The sequence below is a fragment of the Heteronotia binoei genome, chromosome 14 (genome assembly GCF_032191835.1).
Source record: "Heteronotia binoei isolate CCM8104 ecotype False Entrance Well chromosome 14, APGP_CSIRO_Hbin_v1, whole genome shotgun sequence".
In the NCBI taxonomy this organism is placed as follows: domain Eukaryota; kingdom Metazoa; phylum Chordata; class Lepidosauria; order Squamata; family Gekkonidae; genus Heteronotia; species Heteronotia binoei.
The window spans coordinates 1,133,755-1,153,126 of record NC_083236.1 but is presented as its reverse complement, the minus strand read 5'-3'; the positions used below and the strand labels follow the sequence as shown (position 1 = coordinate 1,153,126).

The window sequence follows — 19,372 nt, the reverse complement described above, 5'->3', positions numbered from 1 at the left end:
CGATGGGGATCGAGGAACACTGGGACCAAGAGTCCTTCGTCATTGCCCCCTCGTGCTCCTACCCGGTAGTCCTGGGGGTGGGCTGGTTAGAGAAGCACGAACCCTGCATAAAGTGGGGGGCACAGACAATTAGGTTCATAGACCCCCTTTGCAAGACGCACCTATGGGATCCTGCTTGGGGCCTGCGGGCTCCGGTGGCCAAGGAGAGGGCTTGTATGTCGGTAGAAGAGACCCACACCATCCTGAAGGCCTACTGGGACCTGATGGGGGTATTTAGCGAACAAGGGGCGAATCAGCTACCCCCCCCACCGGAACACAGACTGTGCCATAGAACTAATCCCAGGGGAAACTCTACCCAGAGCCAAATTATACCCCATGGGCTGGGCGGAGAAGAAGGAGCTCTGCAAATTCTTAGATCAGAACTTGGAAAGAGGATTTATCAGACCGGCAACCGCACCCCACGCGGCCCCGGTACTGTTTAGGAAGAAGGATGGCTCGCTTAGACTTTGCACCGATTTTGCGGGATTAACGCAATTTCCACGACCAACGCCTACCCCATCCCCCTCAAACGATGTACTAAGGAAGTTTTTATTCAAGGGGGTGGTGGTGTACCTGGATGACATCGTTATTTATTCACAAGATGAACAGTCTCATGTGAAGTTAGTGAGAGAGGCGCTGAGCACTCTGTTAAGGCATCAGTTGTACGCCAAGTTGTCTAAATGTGAATTCCATAAAACCGAATTGGATTATTTGGGATTCCGGGTGTCGGGGAAGGGATTGGCAATGGACCTGGCCAAAGTGCAGGCAGTATTAGAATGGGCTCCCCCGAGAACACGTAGACAGCTCCAATCATTTCTCAGGTTCGCAAATTTCTATAGGACCTTCATAGAAGGGTTCACCCAGATCGCTCTCCCCCTGACTGACTTTCTAAAAACCAAGGGGTAGGGGCCCGAGGTGAAGCGACTGGAAGCCCGCCTTAATTGGAGCCCGAAGTGCCAAACAACCTTTGATAAACTGAAACGCTTATTCACTAGTGAGCTGGTTCTGAACCACCCCGATGAACAACGGCCCTTCATTGTGCAATGTGACGCTTCCGATGTGGCCGTCGGAGCCATACTAATGCAGAAAGATGGGGAGGGACGGCTGAGACCTTGCGCCTATATTTCCAGAAAATTCTTATGCGAACAAAGGAACTGGTCGGTATGGGACAAGGAGGCTTTCGCAGTAACATTCGCTCTAAAAACGTGGCGGTCCTGGCTGGAAGGAGCCAAAATGCCGTTTGAGATCTGGACCAACCACAAAAACCTCGAAGCCCTTACCGGCAAGAGGAAGCTGAGCGAGAAGCAAATTCGGTGGGCGGGATTCTTCTCCAAATTTGATTTCACGCTAAGGCACATCCCGGGGGCAAAGAACTTCCTGGTGGATGTGTTGTCCTGCCTCCTGCAACACGAGAGCCAGAGGGAGGAAATCATTGACTCCTTAGTTTCCCCCTCGCAGGTGGCCACCACAATAACTATGCGGTCACAGAAGAAGAGGGACTTGGGGGAACTGGGCACCGAGAAGCTGGCCGTGGAAACGGAGAGGGAGGGGGATGGCCGTCCGGGAGACGTTTAAAAGAAAGGGGACGGACTGTGGTATAGAGGGGAGAAACTCTATGTCCCCAAAAGCCTAAGGGCGGAGGTGCTGCAATTCTGCCACTCGAACAAACTGGCAGGGCACTTTGGCTATGTCAAGACACTCCATCTGATTAGTAGGCAGTTTTAGTGGCCGTCCCTTAAAAAGGACACGTCGGAATTCGTAGCCTCATGTCCCATCTGCATCATGGCCAAGAAAAGGGGTGGTAAAGCCCTGGGGCTGCTCAAACCCCAAGAAACGGTCAAACGCCCCTGGTCAGTGGTATCAATGGACTTTATTGTAGAGCTGCCCCCTTCCCACGGGGAAACTGTGATTTTAGTGGTGGTGGACACTTTTTCCAGAGAAGCACATTTCATCCTGTGTGCCCAACTGCCTACAGCCAAGAAACTAGCCCTCCTGTTCTTCAACCACGTGGTCTGGCTCCACTCATTCCCCAATAAGGTCATTAGCGACCGTGGCCCACAGTTCGTTGCCAACTTTTGGCAGGAGTTTTGCAAACTGGCCGGAATAGAGCAGGGGTTGAGTTCCGCCTACCACCCGCAGACGGACGGACAAACGGAACGCGTAAACGGACTTCTAGAGCAATATTTACGTTGTTTTATTAACCACTGCCAGTCCGGCTGGGTGGACCTGCTCCCTTTTGCTGAGTATGGGTATAACAATAGCATGCATAGTTCCACCAAGGCTTCCCCCTTCTCAACTGTCCACGGGTATGAAGGGAAGCCGATGCCACTATTGCCAGGGGGGTCTCTTCTCCGGAATCGACACCCTTTGAGCCATTGTGGCAAGGGCCGAGCGGGAGCTGGAAAACAATCCAGGAAAACTTAGAGGCGGCTAAAGAAGCCTACAAAAAGCAATATGACAAGTCCCATGTTCCCGCATGGGATTTCAAAGTCGGGGACTCGGTATTCGTGTCTACTAAGAACTTGCCCCTCAGCCAACCCTCTAAGAAACTGGCATATAAGTTCCTGGGACCCTTCAGAATCTCGAGAGTGATCAATCAGGTGACGGTAGAATTAGAGCTGCCAAAAATGTTTAGTATGATGCATCCTGTATTTCATTGCAGCTTACTCCGTCGGGACCCCGGGGCTTCGGTTTGGCACCTTCGAGAAACCGCCCCACAACTTATCCTCGTTGGGAATCAGAACCATCACGAAGTCCAAGAAATCCTGGACTCTAAAGTCAAAAGAGGGGTCCTACATTACCTAATAAAATGGAAACATTTTCCCTCCAGCGAGAATGAATGGGTAGCAGAAAAAGCTATATCAGCCCCAGACCTGATCAAGAGGTTCCATCAGAGATGCTCTAACAGGGCAGTAGAGGCAGCTTGGGGGGGGGGGGGCAGTATGTCGTCTGGCTTCAACTCTGGCTCAACCAAAGAGCATGCTGGGTAGAACCAAAGCAGAACCAAATGCTGCTAGTACTCTCCTGTTCCCCCCTCCCTTCCTTAGAGAATCCCCCTGCTTTGAAATGGTTAGGTGTGAAAAGTCTTATCTGAACCTTCTCAGCTCAGGCCGGGGGTGTCCTAGGAGCCTGGAAAACATCAAGGCCAGCACGCCTAATCAACATGAGAATATATTTGTAACATCTATGTGTGAATGTCCCCTGCACAATTCCCCTGCCTGTAGGAATGCCTTTGAAGTGCTCCTTATATGCATAAGAACATAAGAGAAGCCATGTTGGATCAGGCCAACGGCCCATCAAGTCCAACACTCTGTGTCACACAGTGGCAAAAAATGTTATATACACACATACACTGTGGCTAATAGCCACTGATGGACCTGTGCTCCATATTTTTATCTAAACCCCTCTTGAAGGTGGCTATACTTGTGGCCGCCACCACCTCCTGTGGCAGTGAATTCCACATGTTAATCACTCTTTGGGTGAAGAAGTACTTCCTTTTATCCGTCTTAACCTGTCTGCTCAGCAATTTCATCGAATGCCCACGAGTTCTTGTATTGTGAGAAAGGGAGAAAAGTACTTCTTTCTCTACTTTCTCCATTCCATGCATTATCTTGTAAACCTCTATCATGTCACCCCGCAGTCGACGTTTCTCCAAGCTAAAGAGTCCCAAGCGTTTCAACCTTTCTTCATAGGGAAAGTGCTCCAGCCCTTTAATCATTCTAGTTGCCCTTCTCTGCACCTTCTCTAAAGCTATAATATCCTTTTTGAGGTGCGGCGACCAGAACTGCACACAGTACTCCAAATGAGACCGCACCATCGATTTATACAGGGGCATTATGATACTGGCTGATTTGTTTTCAATTCCCTTCCTAATAATTCCCAGCATGGCATTGGCCTTTTTTATTGCAAACGCACACTGTCTTGACACTTTCAGTGAGTTATCTATCATGACCCCAAGATCTCTCTCTTGATCAGTCTCTGCCAGTTCAAACCCCATCAACTTGTATTTGTAGCTGGGATTCTTAGCCCCAATGTGCATTACTTTGCACTTGGCCACATTGAACCGCATCTGCCACGTTGACGCCCACTCACCCAGCCTCAACAGATCCCTTTGGAGTTCCTCACAATCCTCTCTGGTTCTCACCACCCTGAACAATTTAGTGTCATCCGCAAACTTGGCCACTTCACTGCTCACTCCCAACTCTAAATCATTTATGAACAAGTTAAAGAGCATGGGACCCAGTACCGAGCCCTGCGGCACCCCACTGCTTACCGTCCTCCACTGCGAAGACTGCCCATTTATACTCACTCTCTGCTTCCTATTACTCAGCCAGTTTTTGATCCACAAGAGGACCTGTCCTTTTACTCCATGATTCTCAAGCTTTCTAAGGAGCCTTTGATGAGGAACTTTATCAAAAGCTTTCTGGAAGTCAAGGTAAACAACATCTATCGGGTCTCCTTTGTCCACATGTTTGTTCACCCCCTCAAAGAAATGCAACAGGTTAGTGAGGCAAGATCTTCCCTTGCAGAACCCATGCTGAGTCTTCCTCAATAACCCGTGTTCATCAATGTGCCTACTCATTCTGTCCTTGATAATGGTTTCTACCAACTTTCCCGGTATTGAAGTCAGACTGACTGGCCTGTAATTTCCCGGATCTCCTCTGGAACCTTTTTTAAAGATGGGGGTGACATTTGCTACCTTCCAGTCCTCAGGAATGGAGGCAGATTTCAATGAAAGATTACAGATTTTTGTTAGAAGATCCACAAGTTCAACTTTAAGTTCCTTCAGAACTCTCGGATGTATGCCATCCGGACCCGGTGACTTATTAGTTTTTAATTTGTCTATCAGTTGTAGGACCTCCTCATTTGTCACCTCAATCTGACTCAGGTCTTTCAACACCCCTTCCAAAATTAGTGGTTCTGGGGCGGGCAAAAAGTTCTCGTCTTCTACAGTGAAGACGGAGGCAAAAAATTCATTTAGCTTTTCAGCCATTTCCCTATCCTCCTTCAGTAATCCTTTTACCCCATGGTCATCCAAGGGCCCCACTGCCTCCCTGGCTGGTTTCCTACTTCTAATATATTTGAAGAAAGTTTTATTGTTGGTCTTTATGTTTTTTGCAATATGCTCCTCATAGTCCCTTTTTGCCTGCCTGATCACAGTCTTGCATTTGATTTGCCACAGCCTGTGTTCCCTTTTACTAATCTCACTTGGACTGGTTTTCCACCGCTTAAAGGAGTCCTTCTTACCTTTTACAGCTTCCATTACTTTGTTTGTTAACCACGCAGGCCTTTTCTTATGCCTGTTTGTGCCTTTCCTAACTTGTGGTATGTATTTTATCTGAGCTTCTAGGATTATAGTTTTAAATAGCGTCCAAGCTTCCCCAAGGGTTTTGACCGTATGTACCTTTCCTTTCAGTTTCTTCCTCACATGCCTCCTCATCTCAGTGTATTTACCCCTTTTAAAGTTAAACGTGGTTGTGGTGGTCTTTTTGGACAACTCCCTATTTATACAAACGGTGAAATCAATAACATTATGGTCACTGCTCCCAAGCGGCGCAATCACTTTTACATCTCTCACCAAGTCTTGGGCATTACTTAGGACCAAATCCAGGATCGCCCCACCCCTGGTAGGTTCTGAGACCATCTGCTCCATAGCACAGTCATTGAGATACATTGAGATACATTGCAATGTATCTACTATATGGTTTCATTCTCTTCAAGCCCTGGCTTAGGCCACAAGTATCCAGTATCAATAAACTAGTTTCTTTGTATCTACATTGACTCGTTGTTGAATCTGCAGACTTGACAAGCACCTTCACAGCCTCAGTCCAGTTAGGTTGGCAAAGGCAGGCAGGCCCATCCTGGCTGCCCTTCGCTGCTGTGAACACAGCCCCCTCTGTCTGCAGGGTCCAGCCAGCTGCCCATGCCTGTTGTTCACCACAGAGTTTGCATCTGCACCCTTTGTCAGACAACACCTGCCTTGACCGGTTCTGCCACCCAAACCCTGTGTGAGGAGCTGGATCTCCCCTCCATGTGCAGGCTTTTGCAGCCTGTGCCATCCCCATCTTGCAAAAGATCTTGCTCTCCTTGAGGTTCTCAGCCATGACAAAGATCCTGGAGGTGTCCCAGTCCTTGGCTAGCTGTTGCCTGCATGGCGTTCTGGATGCCATGTTTGCCCACCTACAGGAGCATGTGCGCTTTCCCCTGTGTGGCTCCTATCAGGGCAGGGTTTATGACAGTTGATCAGTTCACCGACATTATAGGAGCTGTAGACTGCACCTACATTGCCCTCATCAGCCCCCAAAGGAGTCTCAGATCTCCTGCAATGTCACCACTTCTATAACCTTATTGTCCACCTCTACTGCAGCCAGAAGGGTGTCTTCACGAACCTGGTGGCTGAGTTCCCTGCTGTAGAGCCTGCCGACCACTGCCATTATTTCCTGTAGAGTGCAGCTGCTGCCACCCAAGAGCCGCTTGGCCTGTTCCATCATCCTGCTTCCCTGCCCAAGCTGCCTGGTGCCTTCCTCCTGTGGATTCCCCTGTGCCCAGCCCTGCCTGCACACCTGAGAGCAGGTGAGTCACCCCTCAATGGCTGTGGGCAACGTGACCCAATGCTCCTCCAGGGCCTCCTGCCACCAGTGCCGTAGCAGCCTGGCTGATGGTGGCAAAGGATGGCATTTGGGGGGGGGGAGAGGGGAGAACATAGCCGGCCTCTAGCTGCATAGTGGTGGTGGAGGATGGAGGTCGGGGGGAGCGGAGCCAGGCTCCAGCCGGTGGAAATGCAGCCCAACAACCTGCCTGGCCTCCCACTGCCAGCAGCGCCAGCAGCTGGTGTCAAGGAGAGAGGCAGGCTGGCATCAGTGCAGCCCAGCGCTCCTCCATGGAGTCTTAAATCGCTGCTACAGCAACCCCATGCAATTGACACATTCAGAAAGAAAAGGAAAAGAACAATTCATTGTATAGGACTGTTGTTTGGGAATGGCTTAATAAAAAATGTTGCATCTTGAAGTAATCAGGCTTTACAATAGGGAAAGAAAGAGGAGGACAAAAAGCTTAACCCAAAAAAACTGAATCCAGAACCTGAAAGCTTAATGGATACAAATCAGGGGGAGCTGAATGTTAAAAATGACAAATGTGCAACATAAATATTACTAAATATCTATCGACCTATCTATCCATTACAAATTAGTTTTAAAACAGGTCTAGGCCCAGATATAGCTTCAATTAAAATTGCAGCTCATGCAATGTGCACAAGAGGGACCTTCTGCGATCCTCAAAGAAATGTGTGGCCTTCTGGTGGCCACAAAGAGATGTGTGGCCTTCAGCCTGGTGGCCTTCTTCAGTGGTCACGCATAATGTTACTGTCCCAAGTTCTGCCACCAGGCATCTTATTCCAAACATTTTATTTAACATTCCCAACTGAATTTGTACCCAAGCTCTAAGATTTCTTTGTTGGACTATGTGGCCCTGAGGATGAGACTCTTATAATTTAATGTCATAGGACTCCAGGATAATAGAAAACAAAATAAAACTTTATTTGTACAATAAGCTTATTGGCTTCAAGATGTTTATAGCTTAATTCTTCAGTGAATAATGTCATATTGAAGTGTCACTCTTTCTCTTCACACACTCCTCACTCTCATATCCTCCTTTCTCTGCCTAACTCAGCTTTCTGTCAGCTTCTGTCTCTCACACTCCTATAACACTGACAATAATATTAGGTTTTGGCTCTCTGTCTAGCCCCTAATATGTCCTCTAAGGTATTCTACTTTTCTTCTCTAGAATCTGAATGCCTTCCACAGCACTCGTATGGGATTCTAGTCAGAAGACTGCTTCTCAGACTCTGCAGACTGACGACTACTGACAGTTAAACTGCTGTCACTGCTGAAGCTTTTGACTGACTTCCTTCTCCCTCTGTCTTTCCACACACATACTACTTAGTTCTGCCCCCACTCTCTCCATCATCAACCAATCACCTCAGTCACTCATTCCCCCTTCTTTCACCCCCTATTTATACTGCAAATTAGCAACAATTAAAGGAACACACATATATAAGTTCAAATAATTACATCCAAGTAGGCAGCCATGTTGGTCTGAAGTAATAGAACAAAATAGGAATTGATTGCACCTTTAAGACCAACTTAGTTTTATTCAGAACGTAAGCTTTCATGTGTTCTCTAAGCACACTTCATCGGATGAGGAATCTGGCACAGTGAGCAGAGCCATACACAGCTATGTATGGCTCTGCTCAGTGTGCCAGATTCCTCATCTGAAGAAGTGTGCTTAGAGAGCACACGAAAGCTTATGTTCTGAATAAAACTAAGTTGGTCTTAAAGGTGCATTCGACTCCTATTTTGTTCAAATAATTACAGTTATACATATGCTCAACTATTGCAATACTAATATTAATCCATATAAGAATTGTAGAATCATAGAGCTGGAAGGGACCCCCCAGGGTCATCTTATCCAGCTATCTGTGCAATGCAGGAAATTCACAAATATCTCCACCCATTAACCCCTCAGTGACACTTGCTCCATGCCCAGAGGATGGCAAAATACCCCTTCCAGGATTCCTGGCCAAACTGGGCTGGAAACAAATTACTGCCTAACCCAAAGTGGCGAACAGCATTTTCCTGGGCTTGTAAGAAAGGGCCATAAGAACTGATCACTGATGCAATCCTTTCTGCCCTCCTTTCTGCCCTGTGAAGTCATGATCTGCCTGACTTCACAGACTCAGCATTGCTGTCTGATGGCCATCTAGCCCAGGGGTGTCAAACATGCAGCCTGAAGGCCAGATCAGGCTGCTGAAGGGCTCCTAAAAAGAGCAACTCACTGTCATCTGCTTCCTTCTTTCTCTCTTGCTTCCTTTTGCATCACAGCTTGCTTGCACAGGAGCTACAGAGTAAAGCCTCTTTTTTCTCCATTGGCTAACTAGCACATGAAGCAAAAGCTCTCAATGCCCAGCCATTTTAAGTTTTCCCCTGGGTCTTAGACTCAAAGCATTGACCATGAAATTTCTGTAATGAATATCAGTGATTCAAAAGTAGGTTTGCAACTTACAGACATACACCTGAACAACACCTGAACAGCATACTCAAGACTGCTACAGCACAGACTTTGCCTCCAGATTTTGATGCAAATTTCAGAGCAAGAGGTGTCAGTTATCAGAGACTGTTAAATTAACAAAATATAGCAAGAGTGCTAAACTTTTAAGCATATATGGAGTTTTTAAAAATTTAATTGTGTTTGTGTCCTTTATAAAGTTTATATCTCTGTTCCCTAGCATTGCATATAATGACACACATGGCCTGGCCTTGCAAGGTCACATTTCTTTCAGATTCAGCCCTCATAACGAATGAGTTTGACATCTCTGATCTGAAGGGTCACGTGACTCACAAATCCCACTTAGATGCATAGGCCCCGTGTGTCAGGTGATCACCTCTGGGCACCTCCTCTTGCCCTCTCCCTGCAGGCTGTGCTGGGGAAGCTGCAAATAAAAGCAGCGGCTGGCAGGGTAAAAGGCTGGGCCGAGGGAAGGAGCTCTCAGCCACTTCCTGCTGCTGTTCTGCTTCCTCTTTCCTGGGCTGCCTGTTGTTGGAGGCGGCCGGAGGAGCTTCCTCCCACCGCTGCTGACACTGCCAAGGGAGGGAGGGAGAGAGGCTGGAGAGGAGTTGCTCAGTCCTTCCTGACGGTGGGGGGGGGGGGGGTGTCAAGTCGGCTGATTCAATAACGAGACCTTCTTGATAAAAGAAGAAGAAGATATTGGATTTATATCCCGCCCTCCACTCCAAAGAGTCTCAGAGCGGCTCACAATCTCCTTTACCTTCCTCCCCCACAACAGACACCCTGTGAGGTGGGTGGGGCTGGAGAGGGCTCTCACAGCAGCTGCCCTTTCAAGGACAACCTCTGCCAGAGCTATGGCTAACCCAAGGCCATTCCAGCAAGTGCAAGTGGAGGAGTGGGGAATCAAACCCGGTTCTCCCAGATAAGAGTCCACACACTTAACCACTACACCAAACTGGCTCTCCTGTTTCTAGTTTATTGATATCATTGTTCTCGACTACTCAGAGAGATTGGAAGACTAAGGAACATACAGCAAAGTGTAATCATATAAGGTATACTTCAAAGGGATTCTTTAGGGAGGGGGTACTATGCAGGGCACATTCACACATTGATGTTACAATTTTGTTCTCAGGCCTGTTGGCCTTGGGCGAGAAACCTCCCCCCGGTGCCCAGCCTGAGAAGGCACCACAATCTCTTTCACATATTCCCATTTCAAAGCAAAACTACATAACAAAGGAAGAGAGGGGGGAAAGGAAAGTTCGAGCTAGCAGCATTGTCATACAGTGTGGCTTTTACCCAAAATGCTTCCCCCTGAACCAAAGATGGAATACAGACTTGACCAGAGTTGAAGCAGACTTGACGGGGGGGGGGGCAGCCAGGTGGCCATGGCGTGGGCATCATTTACACAACAACAGGAACAATTCAGTGCACTAAATCTTCTAGACCAGGGCTGGCCAACAGTAGCTCTCCAGATGTTTTTTGCCTACAACTCCCATCAGCCCAGCCAGCATGACCAATGGCTGGGGCAGATGGGAGTTGTAGGCAAAAAACTTCTGGAGAGCTACCGTTGGCCACCCCTGTTCTAGACATTTGTGAAACTTTTCAAGCCTCAAGTTGCTGATTGTGAGAGAGGTTTTAGCTTGATGAATGCCATCAAAACTAAGATTAGAAATTGGCTAGATACAGATCACCTGGTGAACTTAATGAGAATTAAACTGCATATGTTTAGTGGGATAATATTGATTGTTTTTGATTTCTGGAAAAAAGAGGAACAGAGAAATTTAAACATTTTCTATAATGAAATTTGACGATATAAGTAAGTTCCATATAAATATTTGACTTCCAATACAAATTAGAATAGTTTATATCTAATGTTTGTATATTTTGTATATCTGCAAACTGATTTTTTAAAAAAAAAATTAGGCTTGCGCACAACTTTTATACTAGAGACGTGAGCAGCCGTGTTGTTCTGAAGCAGTAGAATAAAGTTTGAGTCCAGTAGCACCTTTAAGACCAACAAAATCTTATTTAGAAGAAGAGATTGGATTTATACACCACCCTTCACTGTCTGAAGGAATCTCAGAGCAGTTTACAATCTCCTTTCCCTTCCCCTCCCCACAACAGACACAACAGAGAGCTCTGACAGAAACTGCTCTTGAGAGAAACAGCTCTGTGAGAACTTGTGAGTAGCTCAAGGTCACATCAGCAGGTGCATGTGGAGGAGTGGGAACCAAAACCCGGTTCTCCCAGATAAGAGTCCACACACTTAACCACTACACCAAACTGGTATGAGCTCTCAGGTGCATGCATGTTTCTTCAGATACAATGAAAAGGAAGTTAACAGTTCATACACATGGGCAGAGGGTGAACAACAAATTAGTATACAACATAATGGAGATGTTTTAACAGATGCAAAAACCAAACAAAAACAATAGGCTAAGTTTATATAGTCACAATTTGTTTAGATTTAATTAAGGTGTGTGGGGGGGGACACATTAATATGTCAAAATAGGAGACTGGTGTGAAAACTTATCTCTTAATTGTGGGATGCCAAGATCAATTAACTGAGACCTGTTGTTACACCACATTTCTCTCCTCTCGGACATGGAGGTAACTAACGGGAAGTCTGGTGAATGGTTGCTCAGTGTTATTTCTCCTCTGTCACCTGGTCAGAGAAATACCATACCAAACCTTTAATGGCATAACAGTTGCAAATAAAAATACACAGAATATAAAAATTTAAACATTGGAGATAAAATCAAAATGAAACTGAGCTTACAGATGCATTCATACATGGTCAGATTTAAGTTTAAGGATGTCAGCCAAAAATTTTGCCACAGCCTCGCTAACCTCCCCCTCAGTATCATTCAATAAATAATGACAGGGTGGCAGAATAGACAAATTGGGGAGAAAGGTCAGAGAAATACAATATTTCTCTTGAGAGGAAACTTCTATGTTAGCAGCTCTTTTGGCTCACAAAATAGAATTTTTGCTCACAACATGCCATGGTTTACAGGGAACATTGGTGATGGCTCTCCTTGTTGGATCAGCACCCGTGAATGGAGGGAAATACATGGCCAGTTGCCATCGCTTGTCAGCCACACAAAAGCCCCCCCAGAAGCCATCAGGCAGGCTTCCAGACACCCTGTCAGGTGCTCCAGTTCTGCAGAGTTACCCTCCCCCAGTGGCAGCATCACAACCTTCCTCATTTGAGTCTCTGTCAGGTCAAAACTGTGTCAGGGGGGCGGAGCGTCGCGATACTATGGCGGACGCAAAATAAGCTAGCTCCGGCTGCCTCCTTCCCCAGACCCTTAAGAAACCAACGAATTAAACTCCGATGTCCACAAAAAATAAGGGGAAAGCTGTCCGATCTAAAAAGAAGCAAGATCCTAAAAGGAAAAACTCGGTTTCAGCGTTCTTTTCACCAGAAAGCGCAATAAAGGTGAGTGGCCCGTTTTTGCGCTCCCCGAGCAGTTTAAATATGGCGCCCAGCCCGATTACTCCACAGCCTACTGACGCTGCCCATGTGGATAATGAAGAAGAGAGACCAATTAACAAAAAAGACTTGGAACTTTTAAAATTGGATATCCATAAATACTTTAATGAGGCTATTATAGACCACATTAAGCCCCTGAAAGAAAAGATCAGCGAGCTGTCAGAAGACCTTAATACAGCGGCGAGCATTGCCAAGCGTTCAGCGGAGTTGGGCTTATCTCTTAAAGGAGAAGTAACCATCTTAAAAGAAAATGAGAGTAAACTGCAGAAAAGATTGGCAATCTTAGAAAATAAATGGCGAGCTTTAAATATTAAGTTGCGCGGATTTGAGGAGGGAGCTGAGGAGAAGAAAGACTTGTTGCTCTTTATTGCAGACTGGCTGCGAGAGACATTTTCGCTGCCTGACAACGTGGCAGCTAGTATAATTAAAGTGCAGAGACTGGGCGCCATTTCGCTGCAACGCCGCAACTTCACCAGGGATATATTGGTTCAGTTTACCAATACCAGAATAAAGGACCTTATACTACAAAAAGCAATGCAAAAAGATGGAGCTACACACAATGGAAAAAAAATCATGATCTTGCTAGATCTTTCGCCAGAAACACTTGAAAAAAGAAGGAAACTGAAAATCATCTCAAGCAAGCTCCACGCAAGCAATTTAAGATTCAGATGGAGCCCGACGTCAGATCTCTTGCTGTTTAAAAATGGCGCCTTCTACAAAATCCACGATGCACAGTCGGGAATTACAGCGATGAACACTCTTGCCATAAAATACACGGAGGAAGAGGAAAAAGAGCTACGAAGAAACTTCAAGACTTCTGAAGACGTATTGCCAACTGAAGAAGCGATTTAAATAGTTATAATGGTGCACAAGCGTTACTTTTGACAGCGAAAGCTCACCCACTGACAGCAGCCCCGTTGGGCTTTCATCTCTATTGAATTGTTATGGATCTGTTAACCTACAGACATCTGCTTTATGGGTCTTAATAGTAGGGCTTGTTGTTAGGGAAATAAGTTCATATATACACCTTCGTTATTCCAAGTTTACCTACAAGGTCTATTTTACTCAAATTAATGAATTTCGATATTTGCTGTATTTACAATTTTATCTTCATTAATTCCATAGTCACTATTTATAAATCTTACTTTTTTAATGCAACTAATATAATTTTTTTAAAAACCCACATAAATTAATTAATTAATTAATGAAATCATATTTAGGACAGATTAAGTCATTTGTAAGACCCCAACGTTTTTAATTTTATGGTATTCTGGACAATCAGTTATGCTTATTTGTAGAATTAATGGACTCTCTCCTTTGAATGTTTTGAAATAATTCTTAAATGCAAATAGACTAAATGAAAGGGAATGTGTAGCAAAAGGTGGGTTTATTCAACAGAGAGCTATCTGATAAGCAATTTCATTTGGGAAATTAATATGAGGGATTTGGTAAAGAAAATCTTATTACTACAGTTTTATATGACTACTGAAATATTCTTAAATCCTTACATATTTACTTGAGCAATGGAGTTTATCCCACAGCAGGTTGAATTATTATTAATGGCAAATCATTGCAGTATACAGAACATAATTATCAACAATTGATTTCTTGTTTCTAAATTTTGCAGAACGAAACTTACTTTCTACAGTAATCAGATGTGTAAAGCATTAACGATAGGTTCCAAGTTATTTCTTCAAAGTTTTAAATTTACTACTTATACGTAACAAAATATTGGAGTTTTAAATGTTAAAATAGAATGGGGAAGGGGGGGTATTAGAGTTAATGTGATCTAACTGAAGCTTTTGCCCTCCTAGAAGAGACATAGTAGTTTCTGATAAGGGAAACCTAAGGTTTTTTCCCTAGCTTCCTAGTTATTGGGAAGCTGTGAAACTTTACCCAAAGATTGGGTGTTAGGTAGAAGAATCTATTTGCTTATTTTTTTCTTTTGGTGCGTGTGTTGGTGCCATTTTTCAGTCCTCATTTTCCTTATTTGTTGTTATTTAGATTTTATTAGTTAGTGAGGGTTGCAGTAGGATATAGTATTCAGTATTTGGATTGACCTAGCTTTCATTCAAGAGAAGACAGGTTAGGTTCTTTGAATCTCATTAATTCTTAAAGTCAGTGCTGGCAATGTCTAAAAGTCTAAAATTTTTGACTTGGAACTGCAGAGGTTTTAAACACCCAATAAAACGTACACGTATCTCCAATTTTCTAGCAAAGCAGCGCCCACATGTGGTTTGCCTACAGGAAACTCATGTGAGAAAACAATCTCCTTTTGGGTTACGCTCTAAATGGTTCAACCAGATCTTTCACGCGCCAGGATCGTCTAAAGCAAGGGGGGTGGCAATCCTATTCTCTAAAACCACTGCCTTTAACTTGCAAGGTATTAAAACGGATCCTAAAGGAAGATATATATTTGTTAAAGGTTCTTTGAATGGTAAACCTATAACGATTGTTTCTGTTTACACACCCAACAGCGGCCAATTGTCTTTTTTGAAGGAGACCTTCTCGAGCTAATGGATTTCAAACACGGTGATATCATAATTGGAGGCGACCTTAACTGCATTGCGGACCTGAATCTTGATAGGTCAGGGGACAAGAGGCTTGATCCTCGACATACGAAAAAGACAGGTTTAAGCAGTCTTTTGCGTTCTCTTAATTTAACAGACATCTGGAGGGCATTGAACCAAAAAATGCGTGATTATACCTATTTCTCACACGTACACAACTCATACTCTAGGATGGATTATGTTTTAACTTCTCCAACTCTCCTTGCCTGTGCCCATGATGTCAAAATTGGCTCTAGAACTATTTCAGATCACTCCTGGGTTTCAGCTGAATTTATGATGCAAGAACTAGATAATAAAGGCCAAACCTGGTCCCTGAATAAACTTCTTTTGACTAAAGATAGCATATGTGATAGAGTACACAAACAGATACAAGAATACTTTCAACATAACGATAGCTGTGGTGTTTCACAACATGTAATCTGGGATGCCTTTAAGGCAGTACTTAGAGGTAACCTTATCTCATTGGCTGCAGCTTTGTTTCTATAAAAATAGAAACAAAGACATTATGGAACTTAAATCTAAAATCACTGAGCTAGAAACAAGGCACAAAAAATTTGGAGGGAAAAAAACTTTTAAAAAGCTAACTATGGAAAGAAATAAACTGGAACTAATTGAGACTACGGATATTCAAAAAAAATTGCTATATCTTAAACAGCAATATGTTACTAAAATGGCAAAATCTTTAAGATTACTAAAATTTAGACTTCAGCAAAACAGGGCTAACTCATTGATCCATTCTATTAAATCGCCCCAAGGCACTATACATGTCACACCTCAAGAAATCATTAAAGTCTTTCAGGACTACTACTACTCTCTGTATACATCATCTGTTGACACTGGTTTGGATTTTAATAAATATCTGAGGGACATGAAATTTGGCCAAAAGTTATCAAATAGTGATGCTGAGTTCATGGATAGACCTATTTCAGAACCAGAAATTCAGGAAACGCTATCCATTAAAAATAATAAAGCTGTAGGTAATGATGGTTTTCCAATAGAATTCTATAAAAAATTTAGTTCTAGCTTACTGTCCCCTCTAACGAAAACGTGCAATCTAGCAATGAAAGAAGGTGTAATCCCCGAGACTTGGAAAGACTCCAAAATGATAGTAATCCACAAAGAGGGAAAAGACAAACAGGACCCCAAAAACTTTCGTCCAATCTCACTTCTGAACCATGATTTCAAAATATTCTCAACTGTATTGGCCCGCAGACTGAATAAAATTATTAGTTCATATGTCCATCCAGATCAGACAGGCTTCATTCCTGGCCGGTCCATTTCAGATAATATCAGGAGAACGCTTAATCTTATTCATTTCGGTAAATCAACCCAAACAACTTCTCTTATTGTTTCGCTAAACACGGAGAAAGCGTTCGATAGATTGGAAATTAATTATTTAAAAGCGGTTCTAGAACAGATGGGTTTTGGCAAAAAATTTTTAAACTCAATAGCGGCCATTTACAGCTCCCCGAAAACACAAATAAGTATTAACAACTTCAGATCCAATGCAATCAATTTATCTAGAGGCACGCGGCAGGGATGTCCCCTATCCCCGATCTTGTTTGCTCTATCACTTGAACCTTTAGCACACTTAGTACGTACAGATCCTGAGATTGAAGGAATAGAGGTCGCTGGGAAAGCTCATAAGATTAGTCTATTTGCAGATGATGCAGTTATATATTTAAACAACCCACTTAAATCATTAACTAAATTAATGCAAGTAATAACAACTTTTGGAAAATATTCTGGTTTCGCAATAAATGTATCTAAATCAGAAATTTTCCCGATCTATGTACCTCCTGATGTGCATCATTAAATTATGCTCACCTTCCCTTTTAAATGGGTCGATAAAACATGGCGTCATCTGGGAATACAAATCCCTACTGACTTATCTAACTTATTTGGGGCTAACTTTAAGCAACTATTTAAAACAGTTAAAACAGATCTAATGTCCTGGTCAAAACTTCAACTTAACCTACTGGAGAAAATTGACCTATTAAAAACTTTTGTGTTGCCCAAATTTCTTTTTTTATTTCAGAACATTCCTATGGATATCCCAAGAAGTGACATGAAAATGTGGCAAAAGAGTTTTTCCCTTTTTTTGTGGCAGAACAAAAAGCCAAGAATAGCATACCAACTGCTTGCTAAACCAAGTGCCAAAGGAGGTTTAGGGGCACCAATTCTAGAGAAATACCACCTAGCAGCTCAGCTGAGGAATGTTTTATTATACAATAGGAAAAGCTGTGATTTGCCCTGGCTTCAGATAGAGGCTGCAAGTATTTTTCCTGTAAATCTCAATGAATTTGTGTGGATTAGTGAGACGGACAGGAAAAAGAATGTGCTAGCCAATCCCTATCTACGTTATACATTGCACATTTGGGACAAGTATAGATCCCTAGTGGTCCAACCATCGACCCCGGTTATGACTTTTTGGGGGCAACCCTGGTTCCCGCCAGGCATGCCTAAAGACAATTTCAAAAGCTGGAGGAAAGAAAAAATTATTAGAATCTCAGATATCAGCTCAAAAGGAAAATTATGTACACGTGCTCAGCTTGAAGCTAAATTTAAAGTCGAAATTCCTTGGTATGAGTATCATCAAATTCACGATACTCTAAGTAAAGTGGTCCCTGTGATGCAATCCATTAGCCAGCTGAATGCCTTTGAGAAATTAATACATGAGGAAAATACGAGAATGAGAGGTGTAACTGCAAAGTTGTATTTTTTATTAAATCAGAAAAACTGGACACAACCCTCATCCCAGCAAAATGCGTGGAGCAAAGATTGTAAAACACAACTGACAGAGGAGCAGTGGCACACAATTTGGACGTCATCTGTATGCAAATACAAATGTACTAACTTTAAACTACAACAATATAAATTAATCTCGAGATGGTACTTAACTCCGCAAATTCTAAGTCATACACACAAAAACACTAGCTCTATCTGTTGGAAAGGCTGTGGGACCTCTGGCTCTTTCCTTCATTGCTGGTGGTCGTGTCAGAAAATACAAAAATTTTGGAGCATTTTAATATCCAAAATTGAAGCAATTGTAAAGGAAACCATTCCTCGCAGCCCTGAATTTGTCCTCCTTAATTTGTGGTCAAAGGCTACCTTTTCCAAACTAAAATCAGAACTTATTTCACTATTGCTCTTAGCGGGTAAACTTCTTCTTGCGAAACTTTGGAAAGCTACTAAAATACCATCACTGACTCTCTGGTTCCAGAAGGTGTGGGAAATCATAATCCAAGATAAAATTGCCTCTCAACTCACTCTAGGGGATAATCCCAAAATGGGTGAAAATTTTGTAGAGAAATGGTTTCCTTTTTTGGATTTTGTAAACAGCAACACATCCAAGAAATGCATAATGCCAAAAAAGTACCTAAACTTTATTCTTTATTGATTTTCATCTGTATGAACTAGGACAATTGATAAAAAGGTATGCAACTGCTTACATGTGGGGTGGGTTAAATTTTATTTATTTATTTATTTATTTATTACAGATGTATGTGTGTACTGATTCCAAAGATGTATGCATAAGCAATTATGATTAAGACAGTGTTCTATGTCTGTATGAGGCTTGATGTTTATTGTTTTTTTTCTTAAAAAATAAAAAAATTAAGTTTAAAAAAAAAACTGTGTCAGAAGCTCCATGTATCAGGAGAAGCACTTTTAACAGCCGTGCCAGGGCATTCTACTCCTGCAAGAGCCTCATGTGGGATCTCTCAGCACTAGGGCTTGTGGGGCTCTTTGCCCACCACTGTGTTTTGTGCAGGGGAAGTGCTGCAGGCTAGGGCACTGGTGCCACCTTTGCCGCCCTCCTCAGCTGCCTTGGGTGGACCCTGACTGGTGCAAGGGAACCATGTCTGGCTGGGGGGACCACTGCTCACCCCCCAGCTGTGTTGTCCACGGAAGGGAAAGGGGGTTGAGAAAGGGTCCCATGCTTCCCTGATCTTCATCGTGGTCTCTGTGCAGTCCATACACTGGAGCCCAATGTCAGCGTTACAGAGCTTTCTCAAACGTCATTTCCGTGGCCTTTCTCCCAGCCCTGGGGAGCAGGCTTCCACTACACTGCACCAGCCTGGAGCTGAGAGAAACCAGCCTCCCACCAGTTCCTTTCTGACTGCCCTGCTGCCCACATCCTCTTCTCATCACTCCTCATTAGACGAGGTCCAAAGTTCTCCTTTTAATTCTGCTATTTTTTTCT

The 19,372-nt window shown here is 43.7% G+C and overlaps 1 protein-coding gene across 1 annotated transcript in view; it reads left to right on the top strand.

Annotated features, from left to right (window-relative positions):
- NFX1 (nuclear transcription factor, X-box binding 1) overlaps positions 1 to 19,372 on the top strand; it is a 441,461-nt gene that overhangs the window by 131,745 nt on the left and 290,344 nt on the right. The gene's annotated exons all lie outside the window — the stretch shown is intronic.